The following is a 24,583-nucleotide window of genomic DNA, read 5'->3' on the forward strand; positions in this document are numbered from 1 at the left end:
CACCAGCCCAAATGCTGGCACGTTGACACATATGCACCAATCTTCCAATGCACAAAAACCCGTTGACAGCTAAAAGAGCTAAGGATAAAGGGAAAGAAAAAAAAGAAACTATCACAACGACTGTGAAAAGCCTACCAGTCATGAAGTCTGGAGATCAAATGCGAATCCAAGATCAAGATTCTGGTACATGATACCTGCAAGGACAAGTGCAAGGGGAAGTTGCTCCACATTTCTACCAAATCCAGACATTGAGAAAGAACCGTGTGAATCTACGACAGCAAGCTCCATGGTTGTGACATGTCATCTGTCAGTACACCAGAGGGGCTCGCAGATGTGAAAAGTAAGCCTGTTCTTCACAGTTCTCAGAAAGACACTAAGACAGGAAGTGAAAGCAATACATCTGTGGAAACAAACAGCAGACCAAAAAGACTTATTGAGAGTTACAGAGTGAATAAGGGACTGTATTTGCTCATTACAATTGAAGTTAATATAAATACAGTATCTTTGTTGGAAGGCGTTATTGTTTCTTGCAGATTTATGAAGAAGCATTGTGTTTGTTTTTTACTTTAAACAAAGGTCAAGAAAGTTGAACTGCCCCAGTGGAAAGTATTTTCCACTTTAAAAACTCTCCTGCACAAGTTTCCTGCCATCATTGGATATGATGGACAACCAGCAGTGGTACTTGTAGTGTTCTCATTTGTTCTGTATTTCATTTAAATACATAATCTGTTCCTCAGGAAATGGTAGTTTGTTGTTTTTATACCTTTTTAACTCCTGTATTTCTATGAAACTTTGGCTAATTGGGGCAACCGCTTAACTGGGCCAAAATATACTGGTCTTGATGTGTCCTCGTTAACCAGAATCCACAGAACTTATCGTAATTTATAGATTTTATTATTATGTTTTGCAATGTACTGCTGCAAAACAACAAATTTCATGATACAGTATATGCCAGTGATATTAAACCTCATTCTGATTCCATTTTGTAGTACCCAACACACACAATGCACACAAAATGCTGGAAGAACTCAGCAGGCCAGGCGGCATTTATGAAGAAGAGTAAACAGTCAATGTTTTGGGCCGAGGCCCTTCAGCAAGACTGGAGAAAAAAAGATAAGGAGTAGAAATAAAAGGCAGGGGGAGGGAGGGAGAAACACAAGGTGATAGGGTGATAGGGGGAGGGATGAAGTAAAGAGTTGGGAAGTTGATTGGTGAAAGAAATACAGGGCTGGAGAAGGGTAAGTCTGATAGTAGGGAACAGAGGCCATGGAAGAAAGAAAGGGGGAGTAACACCAGAGGGAGGCAATGGGCAGGCAAGGAGGTAAGGTGAGAGAAGGAAAAGGAGATGGAGAATGGTGAGCAACCCACACAAAATGCTGGAGCAACTCAGCAGGTCAGGCATGACCTATCTTTAGGTTTCACCTATCACCTTGTGTTTTTCTCTCCCCTCTCCCCGACTTGAAATCTACTCAGCATTTTTTAATTCAGTCCTGCCGAAGGGCTTCGGCCTGAACTGTTGACTGTACTCTTTTCCTAGATGCTCTCTGGCCTGCCGAGTTTCTCCAGCATTTTGTGTGTGTTACTGGGATTTCCAGCATTTGCAGATTTTCTCTTGTTTGAGGGGAATGGTGCAGGAGGGTGGGGGGGGGGCATTACCTGAAGTTTGAGAAATCGATGTTCATGCCATCAGGTTGGAGGCTACCCAGGTGTTGTTCCTCCAACCTGAGTGTAGCTTCATTGTGACAGTAGAGGAGGCTGTGGATAGACGTATCAGAATGGGAATGGGAATGGGAAGTGGAATTAAAATGGGTGGCCACTGGGAGATTCCACTTTTTCTGGTGGACGGAGCATAGGTGCTCGGTGAAGCGGACTCCCAATCTATGTCGGGTCTCACCAGTATACAGCGGGCCACACCGAGAGCACCGGGCACAGTATATGACCCCCACAGACTCACAGGTGAAGTGACGCCTCACCTGGAAGGACTATTTTGGGCCCTGAATGGTAGTGGGGGAGGTGGTGTAGGAGCAGGTGAAGCACTTGTTCCACTTGCAAGGATAAGTGCCAGGAGGGAGATCAGTGGGGGAGGGGTGAATGGACAAGGGAGTCGCGTAGGGAACAATCCCTGTGGAAAGCAGAAAGTGGGGGGGAGGGAAAGAGGTGGGATTCCATTGGAGTCTGCAGAAGTTCCAGAGAATTACGTGCTGGACATGAAGGCTAGTGGGGGTGGTAGGTAAGGACAAGAAGAACCCTAACCCTGGTTGGGTGGTGGGAGGATGGGGTAAGAGCAGAAGTGCATGAAATTGAAGAGATGCAGTTGAGAGCAGCATTAATGGTGGAGGAAAGGAAGCCCCTTTCTTTGAAAAAGGAGGACATATCCTTCATTGTAGGATGAAAAGCCTCATCCTGAGAGTAGATGTGGTGGAGACAGAGGAATTGAGAGAAGGGGATGGCCTATTACAAGTAGTAAGGTGGGAGGAGGTATAGTCCAGGTAGCTGTGAGAGTCCCTGGGTTTGTAATAGACATCAGTCTCCAGAGATAAAGACAGTGAGAGCAAGAAAGGGGAGGGAGGTATCAGAAATGGACCATGTAAATTTGAAGGCAGGGTGGAAGTTGGAGGCAAAGTTGATGAAGTCAACGAGCTCGACATGCATGCAGGAAGCAGCACCAATGCAGTCATTGATGTAGCACAGGGAGAGTGGGGAACGGACATCAGTGTAGGCTCCCACATAGCTGACAAAAAGGCAGGCATAGTTGGGACCCATGCGAGTAGCCGTGGCTACACCTTTTGTTTGAAGGAAGTGGGAGGAGCCAAAGGAGAAATTATTAAGAGTGAGGATGAGTTCTGGTAGATGGAGGAGAGTGGTGATGGAGGGGAACTGGTTGGGTCTAGTGTCCAGCAAGAAACAGTGAGCTTTGAGGCCTTCCTGGTGGGGGATAGAGGTGTACAGGTACTGGACATCCATAATGAAAATAAGATGATGGGGGCCAGGGCACTTGAAATCATTGAAAAGATCCAGAGTGTGTGAAGTGTCACGGATGTAGGTAGGAAGGGACTGAGCTGGGGGCGGGCGCGGAATAAGACAGAGTCAAGGTATGCAGATATGACTTCAGTTGGGCAAGAACAAGCTGAAACAATGGATAAGCGGGTTTATGGATCTTGGGTAGGAGGTAGAAATGGGAGTGCAGGAACTATGAGGTTGGTGGCAGCAGATGGGAGATCCCAAGAACTAATAAGATCAGTGATGGTGTGGGAGATAATGGCCTGGTGCTCCTTAGTGGGATCCTGTTCAAGAGGTAAGTAAGAGGAGGTGTCTGAGAGTTGTTGTTGGGCCTCAGCAAGGTAGAGGTCATGAGGTTTGGATTGGTGCAGGGGATGGAGATTAGAGCATTCAGAAGAAGTGAGGTTGGAATTGAAGAGAAGAGTGCTGAAGTCAAGGTGGTTGATGTCCCGTCGGCAGTTAGCAGTGAACAGGTCTAGAGCAAGCAGAAGAGGAGGAGGGTTGAAGACTGTAGAAGGGGTCATCAGTGCAGAGTGGAAAGGCCTTGCTGAAGAAATAGGCTCGGAGATGGAGGCAGTGGAAGTACTTACTCTGGTGTCCTCATTTGCAGTGCTGTCTTAGGTGTTTCAAATGCTCTTTCAATATTGTGAGACTACCTTTCTCTACCATCTACTCAGCTGGTGCTTTACAAATTTCAATGACCCTCTGGGTGAAAAAAATTATTTCTCAAATCCCCACTAAAACTTCGACTTTAAACCCATTTCCTCTGGTGTAGACATCTCTGCTAAGTGCAAACGTTTCTCACTATAAATGCTCCCCAAAATTTTGTTTACTTCACTCAGGTTCTCATCCACCTCCCCCACCAGGTTTACCAGTCTGTCCTTATAAGTGAAACTGGGCAACATCGTGCTGAATCTCCTCTGCATCCTCTCCAATGAAACGTTTTATGCAATGTGGCAAACAGGTTTATTGTCACGCATGCTGTGAAATTATTTTTTTTGCTGCACCTGTACAGTGCAAGTTACTGTTACATTAAGAAATATAAACAATAAATAGTGCAAAAAGGGAGCAATATAGTGAAGTAGTGTTCATGTTATCATGAACTATTCAGAAATCTGATGGAGGAAGGGAAGAAGCTGTTCCTAAAACATTGACTGAGTCTTAAGGTTCCTGTACCTCCCTACTGAAGGTAGTAATGAGAAGAGATCATGTCCTGGGTGGTGAGGGCCCTTAATAATGGATACCACCTTCCTGAGGCATCGCCTTTTAAAGATGTACTCGATGGTAGGGAGGCTAGGGCCCATGATGGAGCTGGCTAAGTCTACAACTCTCTGCAGCCTCTGTTGATCCTGTGCAGTAGAACCTACATACCAGGTGGTGATGCAACCCGTTGCAACTGCAGACAACACTTGCAATGTAGCCTAACTAGTTCTTGTAACTTCCCAACCAGGTCTACCTGTGCTGCTGCCCTCAGGGGTATTTGCTCAATACTTGCTTGGGCTCTATCATTCAATATATGTATCTTAGTAGTCCTCCTAAAAGACATCACCTCGCATTTCTGATGTCCTGATGAGGTATTGTGTGTTTATTCCTCTCTATAGATGCTGCCTGACCTGAGTGCCTTCAACATTTTGTGTGTGTCACTTCACATTTTCTCAAGATTAAATTCTCTTTGCACCATTTCAGTTATTTACATTATAATTGCTTTCCTTTGACCCAGACATTAAATCTGTCCTAATTTTAACCAGGTTACCACTAATAGGACACAGGACTAAACAGGCCCTTTGATGGTGTCAGGAATTTCTTATACACTGCACTGAAATATAAATGGAGTCTTGGGGGCCGGGGGTGGGGGGGGGGTTCTTGGATCTTTGATCTATTGCATTTGAATGAAACACCCTGAATCAATTAACTACCAATCAGAATTCAAAAGGTGAGCTTTTCTTTTGGCCTATGTCAACTACGACTCAGTTGGCCTCTGAGTCAGAAAGTTGTGTATTCAAGTCCTACATTATGACAAATCCTAGGCTAATAGTCTACATATTGCAAAGTGAAGATTGTGGTTTAGAGCTACTGACATTTAATTGACCAAGCCTTTTCTCTCATTAATGTGAGAAGCACTGTAGTATCAAAAACAGTGGAATTGAACCTAGTATGTTTTTCTAGACAGATATTTCAAAACCAGACTTTTTATGATTATCATTTAGCTGATGTTGCAGTTTTCTGTGCTCAGATTGGTCTTCACATTCCTTTCATTATAACTCTGGTACTACCCTTCAAAAAGTACTTCATTGACCATATGAAATCACGAATCATCATGTAAGAGAGATGAAAAATGTCATAAAACAAACTTTATTTAATTATTCATCTTGCTTCCAAGATAATGACTGTTCTGGATAATTATAGTTGTGACTGTGAACTTGGTATTAGTTTGAAGCATTGTCCCTTCAAAGCATCAGCTCTTTCTGCTGATCTCCCGCCGAGTAGATGAAATCTTTCTAATATTTGTGGCAAAGCTGTCCTTAATAGTATGACCATGCGACCTCTTACTCAAACTAAGAGTCTTCTAGAACTACTTCTTTAACCTAGTTAAGTTAATCTTAAAGTTCCCTTTCAAGATATCTCTGTTCAAACTTGAAGAGTGTCATCAAGTCTTCCCTAAACACCGGGATCTTACATGTTGATAAGTAATTGTTACATGGCTGTGGAGGCATTTATTCTGATTTATTTTCACATAATCCTCCAAATTATTAAATATATGAGCATATTCCATCAAAAGTAATATTAAATTGTAGACTTCCACTTTCTACACTTTTATATTTATATTTCTACACTAATTTAAGCAATTATATTCATGCTAAAATCACTGTTTGTCATTCATAAAGATATTGAAACCCCTTCAACACCCAATACCAAATACTTGGCTGTAGATCTCAGCATCTGAACCAAGTGTGTTACAGTAAATGAACTCTTTCCTCTGTTATCATCATCATCATCAGGTGCCATACCCAGTTTGAGCTTTGACTACCATGGCCCACACACTCCTGTTTTGGGTCAAGTGGATCAATTCATTGGTATTCCTTTCCAGTTCTCTGGCTGCTTTCTCCATCATCATTTGTCTTTGTCTTCCTCTTGCTTTCTTCTCTTCAATCTTTCCCATAATTACTGTGCATTCTAACTCCTCTTTCCTAATCACATGTCCAATGAAGTTACATTGCCTTTTCATGATCTCATACATTATTTCTCTTTTTGTGTTTGCTCTGTTCATGATGTCCTCATTAGATATTCATTTCGTCCATGATATTCTTTGCATTCTCCTCAAAAACCACATCTCTGCTGCTTCATTTCCTCAAGTTACTAGATATTGTCCAACATTCTGAGCCAAATAACATAACTGGATAAATGTAACATTTCAGTACTCTGAGGTGGGTTGAAATGCCTAGTTTAGTTTGTCTGTCTGTCTAGGTACCATATCTGATGTGGACTTTGGTGACCATGGTTTTCCATATAGATCTATCCTTCGTTTTTTGGATGACTTCCATTTCCTTGATGTGTAGCCACCTGGCTATGCTTTTGATGTACATAAGCCGAGGTCTTCCTCTAGGTTTACTCCCCTCAATCTTTCCTGAGCGTATGAGTTTTTCTAGTTCATCCTTCCGCATGATGTGCCCTAGGAATCTGAGTTGTCTTTCTCTTATTGTTGGTATGAGTGATTGAACTGCTTGGGCCCTTCTGAGAACTTCTTCATTTGATCTGTGTGTGGTCCATAATATTTTTAACATTCTCCTGTAGAACCATAATTCAGCTGCTTCTAGTCTCTTTTCCATTGCTGGAGAAATAATCCAGCATTCACTTCCATAAGTCAGGATAGAATAAGTGTAGTACTGCAGTATTCTGTTTTTAGTGTATGTGCTCATCTTTCTGGCTGTCAATATGGTGTTCAATTTTTGGAAAGCTTCTTTTGCCATTGCTATTCTGTATTTGATATCTGTGGCACACCTGCCATTGCTTGTTATTAGGCTGACAAGATATTTGAATTTGTTGACTTGTTTGATGTTTATATTTCCGATCTTGATCACACATTGCGGGATGTTTGTCTTTCTGGAGATGATCATGCTTTCTGTCTTCTTGGAATTGATTGAGAGGCCTCTGTGATTACTTGCTGCTGCCACTATAGTGAGTAGTTCTTGAAGTTTTGTTTCTGAGTCAGCTATTAGTACGATGTTATCAGCATATCTGATGTTATTTATATTATGGCTTCCAATTGTGAATCCTTTGATGTCTTTGATACTTCTCAAGATATTTTCACTATACAGGTTGAATAAGTCTGGCGAAAAGACACACCTTGCCTGACTCCTCTCATGATATTCACATACTCACTCACTTCTCCTTCTATTCTGATGGATGCTGTCTGGTCCCAGTATAAGTTTCTTAAGAAATGTATATCTTTCCCATCTATGTCAAGATCTTGAAGCATTTCCAAAAGATCTTACTGTCTGACAATGTCAAAAGCTTTTGTATAGTCAATGAAACGTAGGTAGATGTCTTTTTGTACCTGGATGGCTCGTTCGCAGATCATCTGTAGCATGAAAATTGCATTTTTGGTTCCAGTGTTTTCCAGATTTCTGATTAGGCGGAGATCTTTCAAATCTAGATCTAGAGTTTTCTGTAATATTTCAAATATCTTATTGTGCTTCACTTTATCAAATGCTTTTGTGTAGTCGATAAAACAAACAAACAAATCTTTTTGCACTTGAATAGCTCGTTCTGATAGTATCCTGTTGCGTTTCTTGTACCTTTGTCTTTCACAAAACCACATTGTTCTTTACCTATTTCAGTTTGTATCTTACTTTTAGCTCTTGTCATCAAAATTCTAGACGTATCTTGGTGATATGACTCATTAAACTTATGGTCCTATGTGATTCACATTCTATTGCTCCAGGTTTCTTAGGAAGAGTGATAAATACTGATTTTTTCATCTCTTCTGGTATTATTTCAGTCTCATAAATGTCATTGATTAAATCAGTAAGTTTTTCAATTCCATAATCTTCAAGGGCGACAATTTGTTCTATTACTAATTCATCAGGACCTGCTGCCTTTCCTTTCATTTTATTTATTGCATTACGAACTTCAGATTTTAAAATATTTGGACCTTAAATGTTTTTCTTAATTTCTGGTTTTCACCTTGATTGTCTTCAAACAATTCCTGAATATACTCAGTCCATCTGTTCATAATCTCATCTTTTTCCATGATAATGGTACTGTCCTTTGCTTTCAAACATCCACCTGAAGAACAGAGGAGCTTTTTACCAGTGATATTCTTCATTTGTTGATGTAACCTTTTTGGATCAGTAATAGGGATTCTTCCTATTTGCTCACATTCCTGGTTTAACCATTCTTCTTTGGCTTTTTGACATAAACTTTTAACTTTTTTTATCTAAGGACTTATATTCTATAGGATTTGCTTTCTTCCTTCTCCTTTCTTCCATTAGATTTTTGATTTCATCTGTCATCCATTTATTCCTTGTGCTTTTTTCTTTTTTAGGAATCACTGACTTTACTGATTCTACCAAGGCATCCTTTAGAGAGTTAAACTTAATTTCTACATGATTGCCATCATCTTCAACAGATTCTATTTCTTGACTTTGAAATCCATTCCCCTACTTCAATTGTAAATTTTTGTCTTAAATTTTCTTCTTTAAGTAATTGCAAGTAGTCAAGGGATTGTTCAGGTTTTTGCTTCTTTAGTTTTTTAAGTTTTACTTTTACTGGGTTATGTTATAACATATCTCAAATATATAGGTGCATTGTTTCAAAATAAAACTATTGTTTGCTTATGTTACTAAGGTGGACCTGTTATTGAAATGATTCAGCTCCTTCGATGGCATTTATGAGTGATTGAGCTGTACACGCCAGGAACATTAAAGGTTTGAGGCATTTTCTGCACTGTTCATTGATCTCGGTCTGGGTGGTGGTTGGAATGCAGCAATTAGCCTTAGGAACCTATGATTACAGACTTGTAAGTGGCTAAGATTCCTGTTCCTTATTGTTATCTGCTGCAATTAATATATATCCTTGGATGTCAGCCTAATGTATGATGGTTGAACAAGTAATACCAAATGTACAATGTACAAACTTTACCTATGTGCAATTAATGACTTGCATTTACTGAGTCTTCTTTTAAAAATAGAAAAATATAACTTATGCTTTGGGAGACTTGTATTAAGAAAGTTGATAAGGAAGTTCTAACAAAAATATTATCCACAGGGCACAAAAGATTATATATTTTATTCAGGCTTTCTTTTGCAACAACATGTGATGGTTATGTCATTTCCATGAGGACATCGTTACATCCTGTAACCACTTGAATTAATTACATATAAGAAATAAATAGAACACATAATGTTCCAAAGTGAATTTCTGAAATGTAATTCAAAAAACTTCATGATTAACATAACAAATACTTGTGGAACTTCAGAGGAGCCAATAGGTTTGGAAGAAGTGGAGACAGGAAACTGATTAATAAATATTTCTTTACCACTACTTTTCACCTAACACCACCCCATCCCTCCCAGTATCCCATCATCATATTCCACAGATGCATTCCCCTTTCCTCCTAACAGCTATACTCCAACCCAGTTCACAAATCGATGGAAGAATGTCAGTTCCTGTTTCTGATCAGTATGGTGCACAGCAGAGACATTTATATGCACAATGAAAAGTGCATGACAGAATTGTTCTCCGTTGTGCCGACAGGAGTTTCCATTATGATTCCATAGAAGAAAACTTTGCTACTGCTCAAGGCTGAATGCATCAGGCAGCAGCACTCCTCTGCTGTATACTTAATACACGAAGTCTGGGATGCTGGCTGTCTCCAGGTGGGTCATGGACCCGCTGGGACACAAAGGTGGATCTGGTAGCAAATGAGTAGAGAGTTCAGTAAAGTGCACAAGTTCAGGATTGAAGCCTGGGCCATTGGAGATAGATCAGTGAGCGTTGGGTGAGGATTGGTATAACACTGGGGGTGGTCCAAAAGGAAGTAATGATTTTCCCCTATGCATTATTAAAAACAATGATGGTCACTCGTCTGATTAATGCCCATTAATTTCCACTGTAATACTCCAAAAACATGCACAGGGAATAATCTCATTCAGTGGGTCTCATGCAGGGTTGATTTGTCACCCGAAATGCTTACTTGAATTTCTGGAACACTACCATATAACCTGGAAAGGGTTGTATGCAATAAAAAGAATAACATATGATGCAAATAGCATAGGTGTGGATGTTATGTTTTGTAAACTCCAAGACACAAAACTAATTTTCAAAAAACAAAGAGAGCCCAGAATATGAGTCTAATTTCGTTTTTATGCCGGTGAATCACATAGTGGCATGATGACATGTATCACTTACGTACTTTTACATCTAACCTGCAATGCATTATTTAAACAAACAAGAACGCTTTATCAAATTATATATGTACTATATTAGTCAAATATCACTGAAGTATTAAATACACAACATTCCTCCCTGCTTAGCTTTTAACTCCATCTCAACTTTTATTTATATACAGTGCCTGTAAAAAGTATTCTTCCCATTTGAAACTTCTCCTGTTATAATGTTTTACAACATTGAATCACAGTGGATTTAATTTGAATTTTTTGACACTGATCAACAGAAAAAGACTCTTTCATGTCAAAGTGAAAACAGATCTCTACAAAGTGATCTAAATTACAAATATAAAACACAAAATAATTGATTGCATAAGTATTCTCCCCCTTCAAGTCAGTATTTAGTAGATGCACCTCTGGCTGCAATTACAGCTTTGAGTCTGTGTGGGTAGGTCTTTATCAGCTTTGCACATCTGGACACTGCAATCACAAGGAATTCTGCAGATGCTAGAAATTCAAGCAACACACATCAAAGTTCATCAGGGTCCTGACGAAGAGTCTCGGCCCGAAACGTCGACTGTACCTCTTCCTAGAGATGCTGCCTGGCCTGCTGCGTTCACCAGCAACTTTGATGTGTGTTGCTTGGACACTGCAATTTTCCCCCCATTCTTATTTACAAAACTGCTCAAGTTCTGTCAGATTGCATGGGAATTGTGAGTAAACAGCCCTTTTCAAGTCCAGTCACAAATTCTCAGTTGGATTGAGGTCTGGACTCTGTCTCGGCCACTCCAGGACATTAACTTCGTTGTTTTTACGCTATTCCTGTGTAGCTTTGGCTTTATGCTTGGGGTTATTGCCTTGCTGGAAAACAAATCTTCTCCCAAGTCGCAGTTCTCTTGCAGACTGCATCAAGTTTCCTCCAGGATTTCCCTGTATTTTGCTGCATTCATTTTACCTTCTACCTTTACAAGCCTTCCAGGGCCTGCTGCAGTGAAGCTTACACCAAACATAGCATTTAGACTGATGGCCAAAAGGCAGAATTTCGGTTTTATCACACCATAGAACCTTCTTCCAGTTGACTTCATAGTCTCCCACATGCCTTCTGGCAAACTCTAGTGGAGATTTCATTTGAGTTGTTTTTCAACAGTGGCTTTCTCTTTGCCACTGAAGCTTGTAACTCCTCCAGAGTTGCCATAGGCCTCTTGGTGGCCTCCCTCACTGGTCCCTTTCTTGCATGGTCATTCAGTTTTTGAGGATGGCCTGCTCTAGGCAGATTTACAGCTGTGCCATATTCTTTCCATTTGATGATTGACTCAACTGAACTTCAAGGGATATTCAGTGACTTGGAAATTTTCTTGTATCCATCTCCTAACTTGTGCTTTTCAATAACCTTTTCGCAGAGTTGCTGGGAATGTTCTTTTGTCTTCATGGTGTTGCTTTTGCCAGGATACTGACTCACCAGCAGTTGGATCTACTAGTTACAGGTGTATTTTTACTACAATCAATTGAAACACCTTGACTACACACAGTTATCTCTATTTAACTAATTATGTGGCTTCTAAAACCAATTGGCTGCACCAGCGATGATTTGGTGTGTCATATTAAAGGATGTGAATACTTGTGCAATCAATTATTTTGTGTTTTATATGAGTAATTAATTTAGATCACTTTATAGAAAGAACTGTTTTCATTCTGACATGAAAGAGTCTTTTTCTCTTGACCAGTGTCAAAAAAGATGAATTAAATCCACTGTGTTTCAATGTTGTAAAACAATAAAACATGAAAACTTCTGCCGGGGGGGGAGGGCTTTGCGAGGTGAATACTTCATATAGATGAAACACCCCAGTTTCTTGGACTGTGTAAGTCTAGGGAAGACGACCTCCGGCCCTGCAAAACTCGTGAGGTTGAGGCATGCTTGATCCCAGCCCAAACTTCAGTTTGTGTGGATGGTTTGTCATTTGCTACCCTGTTAGAAATTAATGCCACAGAATAACAGACAGTACACTACATACGATCAAAGGACTTATATTTATGGATCTTAACTGAGGGGTTAGTAAGGAATAACAAAAAGAAAAGGGCCCATTCTCGTTAAACAATCAAATGTCCAATAGTCGGAGCTCATCTTGAACTTCTCAGTCACTCACGCGCTGGGCCCTTGGACAACATGAAAGCACACACCACCTTCCGAGCGTCACTCACAATCCATCTCGAACAAACGGGTCTCACATCGGATCGTATGCTACGACCGGTTCTCCCCAGCGTCTTCTCTCTTCATCTCCACTCAAACAAAAGAAAACCTCAAGCCCAACCTATTGTCCCTCATCAAGAAAACCTCCCGCTAATTGGATGGCACACATTCCACATCATCTCTTATCTTCAACAATAACCCAAACAGGCTGAAAGCAGAGCAGCAGCTCTTACAGAGCTGCTAAATGAGATACCTACAGCTTAATAGTAAAGACATGAACCAGGGCATTACATATGTATGTATGTATTTTAATGGTAAATCTTAAATTCGGGCCTAAAGATTTCATAATTTAATTGCTGTGTAGGATTTCTTACTCTTGTGGGATGATATCTTTCCTGACAAAGGTGATCACTCTGCTTGACAGGTGAGACTTGTGGCTGAGAAAGGTCACAAAGCACAATGGGGTAAAACATACCCCAGTGTCATCCTCACCCTGATGACCATCTTCGTGTGTGGCTGCAACAGGTCATTTATGTGGACACCAAGTACCATTTCATGCTGAGGTTGTATCTGTCCCGAGTGTTGCCGGGGATGGTTCTGGCCCTGTTGCCACACAATGTGCCAGTCAGCTGGATGTCGCCGCATTACCTGCCTTTCGTGAAATAGTTCTTCCTGACTATCACCTTTGACCACAGGTCCATCAGGCAGTATTCAGCACAGAAAGTCCTGCAGACACTGCAGGAGAAGGATTCGATGGACACAGTGGGGAGTCTAGATTGTCTGGTAGAATGCCTCCTCAAGGGCTCGGTGGGGAGGACCACAATGTAGGTTGTTTCTCCTAATGGAAACCGAGGGGTCGGGTTGGAGGGGAAACCCATCAATTATTGTAATAGGATACCATCCCGGGGTCTACATGAGTGACAGCAGTGCTATTGATTGATTGATTGATACGTAGGAATGTAATGGAACAGAACTGAAATCATTGACTTTGAATGTAAAGAATAACACAGTTTATTCTTGTATATTTTTAATTATGAATAAAGTTTATTTGTTTTTAAAAAAAGATTGCAACTTTTTCCAGAGACCCATGGTTTTTTTGCACCCATATCCCAGGCATGCACTGATAAGCTGAATGGTTATCATAAATGAACCCTAATGACAACAGGATTGAAGGAGTGCTGCTGAGCATGTGAGAGAAGGTCACGTTGCTGGGCTACAGGGAAATAAGTAGTGGGCATGGGACTGATAGGTTTAATCTGTTGGGATGTCCTTAAAATAAATGAAAAAGATAGGATCCAGCTTTGGTCAGGCTTTCTATGGTAAAATCATTCACCCCATCTGTATTTACACAGAAGGATTAATAACTAGAATCATAGAGCACAGAAATGCAAGCCCACTGTAATGCTTACTTACACTCATCCCACCAACCTACTTAGACCCTCTAACATTTTCTATTTCAAGTACCTGTCCAAATGTCTTTTCAACATTGTAATTATATCTGTCTCAACACTAACAATGGCATCTTGTTCCAGGTAACCACCACCCTCCATGTGGAAAAACTTGCACCTCAAATCTCCTTTAAGTTCCTTCCCTATCGTTAAATCTGTGTCCTTTAGATCCAGACTCCTCTGCATAGGAAAAAGGCCCTGACCTTGACACTAACTACACCCCTCGTAATTTTTAAGCATCTACATTCTACAAGGTCTTTTCTCAGCCTCCTACATTCCAATATGAATAAACAACCTGTCCAATCTCTCCTTCTGACTACAGCCCTCATATTTTGCCTGTAGTGTAGTGTAGTGACCAGAACTATACACACTGCCAAGTGTAATCTAAGTAATGGCCATGAGATACTGACAACATTATGTTGGACTCCATTTCTTTTTCTCTCTCTGAACATCCACTAATGCTGTTATACTTCACAATGGTGTGTGATGAGAAATTTGTTAAATTTGCAGCAGCAGTGCAATGCAATACATGATAAATATAGAAAAAAACTGAATTACGGCAAGAATATATATGTGTATTAAAATAGTTAAATTAAAGTAAGTAGTGCAAAAACAGAAATAAATTTTTAAAAAGTGATGAGGTAGTGTTCGTGTGTTCAATGTCCATTTAGAAATCAAATGGCAGATGGGAAGAAGCTCTTCCTAAATCACTGAGTGTATGCCTTCAGGCTTCTGTACCTCCTTCCTGACAGTAACACTGAGAAGAGGGCATGACATGGTGGTGGGGGTACTTAATGATGAACGTCAGCTTCCTGAGGCACTGCTCTTTGAAGATGTCTTGGATACTGCAGAAGCAAGTACCCATGATAGAGCTGACTAATTTTTCAACTTTCTGCAATTTCCTTTGATCCTGTGCAGTAGCCCCCCCCCACCGCCCCCCATAGCAGACAGTGTTGCAACCACTCAGAATGCTCTCTGAGGTACATCTATAGAAGTTTTTGAGTGTTTTAGGTGACAAACCAAACTTCCTCAAACTCCTAATGAAATATAACCACAATCTTGCCTTATTATAGCTGTATCAACTATGTTGCAACCAGGTTAGGTCCTCAGAGATATTGACACCCAGGAACTTGAAATTGCTCACACTTCCCACTTCTGATCCCTCTATGAAGATTGGTTTGTGTTCCCTCATTCTACCTTTTTGGAAGTCCACAATCAGCTCTTTAGTCTTATTAATATTGAATGCAAGGTTGTTGCTACGACACTACTCAACTAGCTGGAATATATCACCTCTGTACGTCCTCTCATCACCATCTGAGATTCTGCCAACAATGGTTGTATCATCAGCAAATTTATATGTGGCATTTGAGCTATGCCTAGAAACACAGACGTGGGTATAGAGAGAGTTGAGCAGTGGGCTAAGAGCGCGTCCCTGTGGTGCGCCAGTATTGACTGTCAGCGAGGTGGAGGTGTTATTTCCAATCCGCACAGATTGTAATCTTCTGGTTAGTAGTCTGGTTGTGTTTCATCTTGTACAGTAATTTAGATAGATAGATAGAAATACTTTATTGACCCCAAGGGAAATTGGGTTTCGTTACAGCCGCACCAACCAAGAATAGAGCATAAATATAGCAATACAAAAACCACAAACAATCAAACAACAAAATGCAAACTATGCCAAATGGAAGATAAGTCCAGGACCAGTCTATTGGCTCAGGGTGTCTGACCCTCCACGGGAGGAGCTGCAAGTTCGATGGCCACAGGCAGGAACGACCTCCCGTGCCGCCCAGTGTTGTATCTCAGTTAGACCATAAGACCATAAGGTATAGGAGCAGAATTAGGCCATTTGGCCCATCGAGTCTCCTCTGCCATTTCATCATGGCTGATCCACTTTTCCTGTCAGCCTCAATCTCCAGATTTCTCCCCGTATCCCTTCATGCCCTCAGCAATCAAGAGTCTATCAACTTCTCCCTTATATGTATATAAAGGCTTGACCTCTGAAAGCTGCCTGTGGCAACGAATTCCACAGGTTCGCCATTCTCTGGCTAAAGGAATTCCTCCGCATCAGAATTTTAAAAGGATACCCCTCTGTTCTACGGCTGTGACCTCTAGTCTTAGACTTTCATTCTTCTGAATTCTAGTGAATACAAGCCCAAAGTGATCAAACACTCTTCATAAAACAAGCCATTCAAACCTGGAATCATTTTTGAGAACCTTGTTTGAATCCTCTCCAGTTTTAGCACACCCTTTCTAAGATAACGGGCCCAAACCTACTCACAATACTCCAAGTGAGGCCTCACCAGTGCTTTATAAAATCTCAAAATTACATCCTTGCTTTTATATTCTAGTCCTCTTGAAATGAATGCTAGCATTGCATTTGCCTTCCTCACCTTAGACTCAACCTGCAAATTAACCTTTAAAGAATTCTGCACAAGGACTACCAAATCCCTTTGCGTCTCAGTACTTTTATTTTCTCTCCATTTAGAAAATAATCAAACTTTTCATTTCTTCTACCAAAGTGCATGACCATATACTTCTCGACACCATATTCCATCTGCCACCATTCTCCTAAGTCTTCTGTTGCCTTTCTACTTTCCCAAAACTACCTGCCCCTCCACCTATCTTCATATCATCTGCAAACCTGGCAATAAAGCCTTCAATTCCACCATCCAAATCATTGACATATGACGTAAAAAGAATTGGTCCCAACACAGACCCCTCTGAAACACCACTAGTCACCGGCAGCCAACGAAAAAAGGCTCTGTTTATTCCCACTCTTTGCCTCCTGCCAATTAGCCACAGCTTTATCCATGCTAGAATCTTTCCTGTAATACCATGGGCTTGTAGCTTGTTAAGCAGCCTCATGTGTGGCACCTCGTCAAAGCCTTCTGAAACTCCAAGTACACACCATCAGCCGATTCTCCTTTGTCTACCCTGCTTGTTATTTCTTCAAAGAATTCCAACTGATCTGTCAGACAAGATTTTCCTTTGAGGAAACCATGCTGACTCCAGCCTATTTTAGCATGTGCCTCCAAGTACACCGAGACCTCAATTGACTCCAAGTTTAAGTTTATGTTAACGTATGTTTGTCCTGTTTATTGTACTGTGCTGTGGCAAAAAGCCAATTTTCATGGCATTTATGATATGTATACCGATGACAGTAAACTTGACTTGCCTCTACCCTCAGATGGTGTCAGAAGAAGTGGAAAGAAAAGTCTCTTTTTTAAAATGTCCCTTCTGTGCGCTGAACAGTGGATACAATAATAAACATGTTTTCAATTCTGCAGAATTGTTCAGTATTCATGCTTTACAATTTGGGTTGAAGAAAATTTTTGGTAAAGAACAGCCCTCACCTGTACCAGAAAATGTAAATGGTTGACTTGCTCCATGAGATCAGTATACATTGTTTCAAGCCAATGTCCAATAAATCACGGGAATGTAAATGAGAAAGTTGAAGGCAGAATATTGGTAAAGTATCAGTGTGAAACGTGTGGAAGGAAGAGAAGTTGCTTTAATTTCTCTAGTAGTAGCTCTCAACTGCTCCTTAAATATCCAAATTGCAGTCACATCCTCATTGTATCTTTTGTACATTTGTTTTGGCATTTGATTTTTTAAAAAATAACTGTGTACATATTAAAAATCAGGGTGATGGGTCGTGGTCAAAAGTGCAAGCCGAAGTTGGAAACAGGAGTGGCAAGCAACAACTTATCACAAGGAACTTTACACTCTGGCATAGAATGTCCTTTGCATGCCCACAGACAATGTTTGTGCACAATGTACAGATAAGGGGAATTTGGCTGCTTTGGACTTTAACACCTTTCTTTCGTAAGCAAGCACCACCAGATACAAAACTGAAAAACATGCTTTTAGTTTGGGTGCTTGTTGTCAAAACAGTGTGAGTATCATTCTAAGTGCAGTTATTGCCTTTTTAATGTAGGTCTGAAATAAAAAGAAAGAAATCTATCTCCACCTTATTGATTTGCAACAGGTAACCAGTGGAACTGTGTATATGGCATTAAAATAGGCAATTATTTGGTTAAGGACATGTGCACTTTTTGACCTTGAGTCTAAACAACTCATAACCAAGGTGATTGCTGAGCGCAGAATAACGTTTGTTTGTTCAGACTGCACACCCATAACAGGAGAGCTCTGACTGGTGGGATTCAAACTGTGGCTTCTGAAGACACTAAGTGATTTTCATTCAGTCCAGTGTTGCACAACACAGATTACACCACGCCGGGATTGAAGCCACTCGAGTTTCTTTCTAAATCCTATGTCCCTTGCTTTCCAGGGCTGGGAGGGTAGTGTGCAAGGGCAGGTTGTCTAAATAAGCTTAAAATGCTTCAGGTGCTGGAGAGGAGGGGAAAAGGTATTGGCTGATACACGCCTTCAAAAAAAAATCTGAAGGGCAGAAGCTGTGGATACACTTCCTCTAGTGACATTACCATGCCTTTACCACCTGATCTCTTTGTTCCCACCCGATCACAGCATATCCCTTGTTCTCTGCCGCTCTTTCAGTTCTCTGCAAGTTTGCTCATGTCTGGCCCCGAAAAGCCTGAGTCTGAATTCCACGACAAAAGGATATAGAGCAGACAAGATTCTTCAGAAATTGGACTGACCCCGGATTTGCTCATGTCTATTTTCAATTTTGTTCTTAGTTCTAATTAAAGACCATTGACCTGTAAAATCACCTCTGTTCAGTCTCCACAGGAGCTGCCTGAACAGGCTTGGTAACAATGTTGAGATTGGTCCTTAGTGATCAGACTGCTGTGATTTCAGTATCCCTTCCTCTTTGTTATTTTTCTTTACAGTTGCATATGCCAATAGTGGAGTATGTAGCCTTTCTAATATTTGCCTTCCCTCTCTTGTATTCATTCCATCGAACTCCTCCATTTTCCCTGCAGAGTTCAGAGAGGTCATTTTCCCTTTATCCCACTGTAATTTGTTTGTTAATCCAGTTAGTGTCCTGTTTGTTTAGCCTAAACAAATCGATTTTTGGCTGTTTGTCCTACATACTCAGTCAAGGTTCATGTGCAATATTAAAGGAAAAATTATCTTAACAACATGGAGTGGAATTCCATGATACAAAGGTATTTGTTCCGTTGATCTAACATATTTTAAGGCGCAGTTACTCAGAGGTGAAACCTGCTGACTCATCTGGAGAAGTAATTATCACATGTTTGCCTTTATGGTTTGTTCTTCTGGTTCTTTAAATCATTGCTGAGTTATAATAAACAAGGATCCTCTTAAAGTCACAGAATCATACAAGTGCTTTAGTCCACCATGTCCATATCTACCATTAACTACTTCACATTAATCCCATTTATCACCACTTGGTCTGTAGCCTTCAGTACACTGGTTATTCAAATCATTATCAAAATGCTCTGAGAGTACTTGCATCCACATTTATCCAAGGAGATTCCAACCATCCACTGAGTGAAATAGTTCTTTGTTAGATCCCTTTTAAACCTCTTGCCCTTTACCCTAAACCAATGCTTTCCAGCTTAACATACTTAATTTTATTTATTTATTTATTTATTTATTGAGATACAGCATGGAACCAGCCCTTCTGGCCTTTGGAACCGTGCTGCCCAGCAATCCCCAAATTAATCCGAGTTTAATCACGGGACAATTTACAATGACTAATTAACTTACCAACCAGTAGGTCTCTTGACTGTGGAAGGAAAGCAGAGTACCCAGAGGAAAACCATGTGGTCACAGGGAGAATGTACAAATCCTTAAGGTGGTGGGAATTGAACCTGGGTCACTGGTACGATAAAGCGTTGTGCTAACCACTATGCCACCATGCTGACCTACTTCTGCTATGGGAAAGATTTCCTATTATCTTCCCTATATGTGCTCCTCATAATTTTGTATTCCTCCATTAGGTTCCCCCTCAGCTTCACCAACTCCAAGTTCAGCCTATCCTCTCTCCCTCATTCCATCCAGGGCATGCTTTCAGCACTAGTGACCACGGTTCAATTCCTGCACTGTCTGGAGGAAGTTTGTACATTCTCCCATGACAGCGTGGTTTCATTCTAGGTGCTCCAGTTTCCTCACACATTCCAAAGACACAGTAGGTTAGTTGATTAATTGGTGTAATTGTGTTGTGGGGGCTCTTTTGGTTGGAAAGACCTGCTACTGTGCTGTATAATCTCCTCTGCATCCTCCCTAATGCAATCAATTCCACTTTATAGTCTGTTGAAAGAAAATTGTACAAAGAGAGTTGAAAAAGAATTATTTCTATTGTTTTGCACTACTTGTTTAATTTAGCTATTATATATACTAACTGTAATTCACAGGTTTTTCTTTCTATTATCATGTATTGCATTGTACTGCTGCTGCAAAATTAACAAATCTCATGACATATGCCAGTGATATTAAACCTGATTCTGATTCTGAGTACTCCAGTTGTGATCTAACCAATTTTTTGTAAAAGTTGTACTATAATGTCCCTGCAAAATGAAATTAGCAAGGCTAAGAAAGGAGGGTCATGATAAATCACTGGCAGACAAGATTAAGGTAAATTCGAAGGAACAGTATAGCAGAGGCAAAAGAATAACCAGGGAAATAAAATGGCCCATTAGCAACAACCAGGACAATACCAGAAGATGTCTATGCTCACAAGAAAATGAATGTCAGGGCTGCATATGGTGGCATATATGTAATTTGATAATAAATTTGCTTTGCACTTTGAAAATGAATCAGATTACATATTTGTCACCATATGCAGCCCTGACATTCATTTTATTGTGAGCATAGACAGTAAATCCAAGAAACATAATACAATCAATGAAAGACCGCAAAAACAAAGGAGCTGGTCGTAGACTACAGGAGGAACGGAGACATCAATGGATCTGAGGTTGAGAGGGGAAACAGCTTTAAGTTCGTCGGTATAAGACCATAAGATATAAGACATAAGACGTAGGAACAGAATTAGACCATCTGGCCCATTGAGACTGCTCCACCATTCAATCATGGCTGATCCTTTTTTACTCTCCTCATCAATCCCAGTTCCCATCCTTCTCCCTGTAACCTTTGATACCATGTCCAAAAAAAACCTATCAATCTCTGCCTTAAATACACCCAGCAACCTGGCCTCCACAGCTGCATGTGACAACAGATTCCACAAATTCACCACCCCTTGGCTAAAGAACTTTCTCTGCATCTCTGTTTCGAATGGACACCCCTCTAGCCTGAGGCTGTGACCTCTTGTCCTAGACGCTCCCACCATGGGAACCATCCTTTTCACATCTACTCTGTCTAGGCCTTTCAACATTCAAAAGGTTTCAGTGAGATCTCCTCTCATCCTTCTAAATTCCAGCAAATACAGACCCAAAGCTATCAAACGTTCCTCATATGATAACCCTTTCATTCCTTGAATCATCCTTGTGAACCTTCTCTGGAGGAGGAATTTATTTTGCCAGAGGGTAGTGAATCCATGCAATGCTTTGCGACAGACAGTTGTGAATACCAAGTCATTGGGTATATTTAAAGCAGAAGTTGTTGATTAGGCATCAAAGGTTACAGAAAGACGGCAGGAGAATGGGGTTGAGAGGGAGAATAGATCAGCCGTGTTCATATAGTGGAGCAGGCTTGAAGGGCTGAATGGCCTAATTCTGCTCTTATATCTTATGGTTTTATAAATTCCCCAGGACCAGATGGGATTCATTGCATGCTGCTTGAGTAGTAAGGGAAGAGGTTGCTCGGGTTCTGGCTGAGATTTAAAAATCTTTGGTGGACACAGGCGAAATACTAGATCAGAATCAGCTTTATTATCACCAGCATGTGACGTGAAATTTATTAACTTAGCAGCAGCAGTTCAATGCAACACATAATCTAGCAGAGAGAGAGAAAAAATAATAAATAAAATAAAAACATAATAATAAATAAACAAGTAAATCAATTACATATATTGAATAGACTTTTTAAAATGTGTAAAAAACAGAAATACTGTGTATTAAAAACAGTGAGGTAGTGTCCAAAGCTTCAATGTCCATTTAGGAATCGGATGGCAGAGGGGAAGAAGCTGTTCCTGAATCATTGAGTGTGTGCCTTCAAGCTTCTGTATCTCCTACCTGATGGTAACAGTGAGAAAACGGCATGCCCTGGGTGCTGGAGGCCCTTAGTAATGGACGCTGCCTTTCTGAGATACTGCTCCCTGAAGATGTCCTGGGTACTTTGTAGGCTAGTACCCAAGATGGAGCTGACTAGATTCACAACCTTCTGTAGCTTTTTTCAGTCCTGTGCAGTAGCCCCTCCATACCAGACAGTGATGCAGCCTGTCAGAATGCTCTCCACAGTACAACCATAGAAGTTTTTAAGTGTATTTGTTGACATGCCAAATCTCTTCAAACTCCTAACAAGGTATAGCCGCTGTCTTGCTTTCCTTATAACTACATTGATATGTTGGGACCAGGTTAGATCCTCAGAGATCTTGACACCTAAGAACTTGAAGCTGCTCACTCTCTCCACTTCTGATCCCCCTATGAGGATTGGTATGTGTTCTTTCATCTTACCCTTCCTGAAGTCCACAATCAGCTCTTTCATCTTACTGACGTTGAGTGCCAGGTTGTTGCAGTGGCACCATTCCACTAGTTGACATATCTCACCGCTGTACGCCTTCTTGTCGCCACCTGAGATTCTACCAACAATGGCTGTATCATCAGCAAATTTGTAGATGGTATTTGAGCTATGCCTAGTCACACAGTCATGTGTACACAGAGAGTAGAGCATTGGGCTAAGCATACACCCCTGAGGTGCACCAGTGTTGATTGTCAGCGAGGAGGATATGTTATCACCAATCCGCACAGACTGTGGTCTTCTGGTTAGGAAGTTGAGGACCCAATTGAAGAGGAAGGTACAGAGGCCCAGGTTCTGCAACTTCTCAATCAGGATTGTGAGAATGATGGTATTTAATGCTGAGCTATAGTCGATGAACAGCATCCTGACGTAGGTGTTTGTGATGTCTAGGTGATCTAAAGCTGTGTGGAGAACCATTGAGATTGCATCTGCCGTTGACCTATTGTGACGATAGGCAAATTGCAATGGGTCCAGGTCCTTGCTGAGGCAGGAGTTCATATATATATATATTAGCAAAATTCAAGATTCAAGGTTGTTTAATGTTATTTCCAGTATACAAGTGTAAAAGAGAACAAAATAATTGTTAGTCTGGATCTGATGCAGCACAATAAGATAAAGAACACAATAATAATTTTAAAAAAACACAATAAATATAAATACATAACATTGTTTATATACATAGACTGATTGTATGTCCTTAAAGTAACACTTGGCACAGGAGTGTCTGTACATAAAAGTGGCTGACAGAAAATTACAAAGTTGTGGTGGTTGGGGTGTGGAAGGGTGGGTTAAGCAGGTGAAGGTGTTGATCAGACTTACTACTTAGGGAAAGTACCTGTTTTTGAGTCTGGTGGTGCTGGTGTGCAGGATATGTAGCCTCCTTTCTGATGGGAGTGGGACAAACAATCTATGAGCAGGGTAGGTGGGATCCTTTATGATGTTACTGGCCCTTTTCTGGCACCTTTCTGTATATATGTCCTTGATGACGGGTAGTCTGGTGCCAGTGATGATGGCAGTTTTGACTATCTGCTGTAGAGCCTTCCTGTTCACTGCAGTCCGTTTTCTATACCATGCAATGATACAGCTTGTTAGGATGCTCTCTACTGCCCACCTACAAAATGATGTGAATGTAAATGTGCATAGTCCAGCTCTCCTCTGCCTCCTCATAAAGTAGAGCTTCCCTCATTGTATAGAACTCTGTTCTTGGACCGTGTGAGGTTGTGCGAGATGTGCACTCTCAGGAGTTTGAAACTGCTTGCAGTTTCCACTGCTGTCTTATGATGTAAAGAGGGGTGTCAGTGGTGCAAATTCTCTTGAAGTCAATAACTATCTCCTTTGTCTTGTTGATATTGCAGAAGTGTTTATTTGCCTGGCACCAGGCCTCGAGCTATTCCACCTCCTCCCTGTAGGCTGCCTCATCGTTGGTGATCAAACCGACCACTGTCGTGTCATTGGCAAACTTGACAATGCGATTATGGGTGTTTGACCTTGCAGTCATGTGTGAGCAGAGTGTACAGCAGAGGGCTCAGCACACAGCTCTGGGGGGCACCAGTGTTGAGGATGATGCAGAGGGAGGAGCAATTGTGCAGAAGAGGGAGTTGTATGACATGTATAGGAAACAGGGAGTAAATAAGGTGCTTGAGGAGAATAAGAAGTGCAAGAAAATACTTAAGAAAGAAATCAGGAGGGCTAAAAGAAGACATGAGGTTGCCTTGGCAGTCAAAGTGAAGGATAATCCAAAGAGCTTCTACAGGTATATTAAGAGCAAAAGGATTGTAAGGGATAAAATTGGTCCTCTTGAAGATCAGAGTGGTTGGCTATGTGTGGAACCAAAGGAAATGGGGGAGATCTTAAATAGGTTTTTTGCGTCTGTATTTACTAAGGAAACTGGCATGAAGTCTTTGGAATTAAGGGAAACAAGTAGTGAGGTCATGGAAACGGTACAGATTGAAAAGGAGGAGGCGCTTGCTGTCTTG

The 24,583-nt window shown here is 40.9% G+C and overlaps 1 long non-coding RNA gene across 2 annotated transcripts in view; it reads left to right on the forward strand.

The window, feature by feature from the left end:
• LOC140201211 (uncharacterized) overlaps window positions 1-24,583 on the forward strand; it is a 57,066-nt gene that overhangs the window by 25,896 nt on the left and 6,587 nt on the right. Inside the window, exon 3 of one of the 2 annotated variants that reach the window (XR_011886792.1) lies at window positions 8,848-8,927. The exons of the other annotated variant lie outside the window; for it this stretch is intronic. This is a non-coding gene — a long non-coding RNA (uncharacterized lncRNA). The remainder of the gene's footprint in view (window positions 1-8,847; window positions 8,928-24,583) is intronic. 2 annotated transcript variants of the gene reach the window in all.

The sequence above is a fragment of the Mobula birostris genome, chromosome 8 (assembly GCF_030028105.1).
Source record: "Mobula birostris isolate sMobBir1 chromosome 8, sMobBir1.hap1, whole genome shotgun sequence".
Lineage (NCBI taxonomy): Eukaryota > Metazoa > Chordata > Chondrichthyes > Myliobatiformes > Myliobatidae > Mobula > Mobula birostris.